This window comes from Athene cunicularia (assembly GCF_003259725.1).
Source record: "Athene cunicularia isolate RWA chromosome 2 unlocalized genomic scaffold, athCun1 chr2_part1, whole genome shotgun sequence".
NCBI lineage: Eukaryota > Metazoa > Chordata > Aves > Strigiformes > Strigidae > Athene > Athene cunicularia.
In genome coordinates, this window is record NW_020799095.1 from 94,363,283 (window position 1) to 94,365,872 (window position 2,590).

The window sequence follows — 2,590 nt, forward strand, 5'->3', positions numbered from 1 at the left end:
GGGGGAAAAAAAAAAAAAAAAAAAAAAAAAAGAAAAACTAAACTGTCAGCTGAAATTGAGCTACTGGAGTTATGTTCTCACCCTGCAATACATGCCCACAATATTGTGCCAGCATGTCTTGTCATGAAATTGGAGGTACCTGTTCAAGAAGAAATTGATTTAGCTGTGTTTATGTTTTGGGCAGATTATATGTTTGAAACAGCTGATCATCTCATCACATGTGTAGTAACTTTCTTCTAAGAGGGCAGGACTCTAGTGTCATTATATTTAATCCTGCTTAAGTTATATTGCAACTGCAGTTTCACTGTGAAATACAAAACAGTCCATTAAGAATATTGTGAATTTTAAGAATACATAAAGTTCTAGTGTTCTCACTCAAAAAAACATCCTGTACAAAAAAGAAACTAGGATCACCAAATTAGAATATGAGAAGTGGTTATCTAAATAGCAATGGATAAAACCACAATTCTTCACAAGTAGATATTGCTTCAATGGAATTGACAATACCTCAGTTTCTGACCGTGTCATATCTATGCAAATTATGTCAGAAAAATTGTAGGCAGAACATTTATTTTTTAAAGTTTAAAGGTGAATAAATCATATTGAGTAACATTTTGATACTATGTGATCTAGATCGCTTGTATGAGCAGCCTTTGAACAGCAGCTGCACCTAAAATACAGTTTAAGTGTGAAAACACTTTTCTGGTGATATGTGAAATTTCTAAAGAAAACTATCAGAACAGATCTTGGTTATTTTTATAGTAACTATTTGACATGCAGTATACTTCCATAAAATTAAGATTTCTGACAAGTTTTATAGTTTTGCAAGTGTAGCTGTCATTAGCAAGCATTTAGGGCCAAATTTTCAGATGGAAGTTTCCCATTGTGTGTAACACCTTGTTGTACATAACAGCATATTTTTGATCAGGATGTGTGATGGAGGTACACTATGCATATCCAGGTCCTAATTTTATGGGTGGTTGTGATCTGCCTGTGCCACTCCTGGGTATGGCACATATTGGCTTGGCCACAATTAGCTAGGCCAAGCCATTCCCTTTCAGAAAGGTTTTATGCAGCAATTTATCTTCAATCCTGGATAACTCCATATTTGCTGATTGAGGATACCAATTAATCTCAGACACCAGACTGAACAGAGTAGGCATATTTTACTAATGATAACCAAATAATGTAACAATGTAATACAAAAAAAAACATGTAGTAAGAAAAGGCAGAATAATGCACCTAAAGTAACAATCAGGAAAATATAGGGTAATGCATCAAATCATTACTACACGAGAGAGAGAATAGTGATTAAGACAGATCCATCACCACCAGCACACGTTCCCATCCCCCAGACCCGCAGTGGCTGGGCAGCCCCGGTTACAGCGAGGGTTTGGGGAGCCTGTCCCGGCAAGGGGGAAATCCTACGCGGGGCGTCCACCCATAGGTGAGGCGTCCAAAGTCGCTGTGAGTGGGCCCAGCCTTATATACCAGAGATCGACAGGCCAGAATAGCCGGCACCTTTGTTTTCAGTGGAAAAATTCAGGTTTCATTCTCCTGTTGGATTCCACCCAAACCCTGGCCAGGGCTTGAGGGGGAGACCAAGGGAGTTTCTAACAAGGCCAAATACCTGGGTTCTCAGCCCTGAATAAGGCTGAGGAAGGAAAGCTGAATACATTGTCTCGGCCTTTCATCCTCACTACTGATTATATTCTGTCCAAGCTGCATCTTTCACTGGTGAGTTTGCATGTTTTGTTAATGACTACATGCTAAGTGTCCTGGTTCAGCTAGGATAGGGTTAAGTTTCCCCAGCAGAGAGGGGGAAGGGATCTCCAGGCGGGTTATTCATACCATGCTGACATCAGGTCTGGTGTGGCAGCACAGGAAGTTTTCCTTTACAGCTTTTGTCGCAGGGAGCACACACAGTAGGCTGGATGTGTCCATTGCAGTCTTTCTCTGTATATATCTTTTGTCTTGTTCACTGTTATTACTGTTTATTGTTGTTATCATTGCTACTGTTGTTGTTCAGATTGTTTATCACACTGTTGTATAAAATTTCTTCTTATTTTAACCCAGGGTTTGTGCCCTACTGGTGTCCAAGGGTGGGGGACGGACAACAGCAATGTGGTCTCCGGTCCCAGCAGGGGCTTAAAACTACCACACTAAGTTAGCAGCTTTGGCTCAGGGCCTGTTCAGGCTTCAGTATTTCAATGCTTTAGCACTTTATACATCAGCATAAGTGGATTGTTAGTACAATACCTACTAGCACAACGGTTTTCAGTTATAAAATATAGAGGATTCATCTATAGGTCAACTCTGGCTTGGGCCTGTTATCCAAGCCTGAGCACTTCACTCCATAGCAACATTTTACAACTTGCACTTACGTATACAGGTATGTATGCATGTTCATGACCACTTCCTTTCCTTTGAAACTTCCCAGCAAAAGTGTTTCATTTCCTTCTTCTGAAGCTCTTTAGTCACATGATCTTTATACATTAGAACCTGGTGAAATGATAGTTTGTTGTGTACATGCTTTTCTATGGATATATGACTAACTATAGATATAGACTCATGTCTGCAGGTATCTTTA

General features: G+C 39.8%; 1 long non-coding RNA gene across 1 annotated transcript in view; it reads right to left on the reverse strand.

Annotated features, from left to right (window-relative positions):
• LOC113477431 overlaps positions 1 to 2,352 on the reverse strand; it is a 5,600-nt gene extending 3,248 nt beyond the window's left edge. The window contains exons 1-2 of the long non-coding RNA XR_003397900.1: positions 2,255 to 2,352; positions 508 to 515 (exon numbers count right to left, since the gene is read on the reverse strand). This is a non-coding gene — a long non-coding RNA (uncharacterized LOC113477431). The remainder of the gene's footprint in view (positions 1 to 507; positions 516 to 2,254) is intronic.
• Between the last annotated feature and the right edge of the window lie 238 nt (positions 2,353 to 2,590).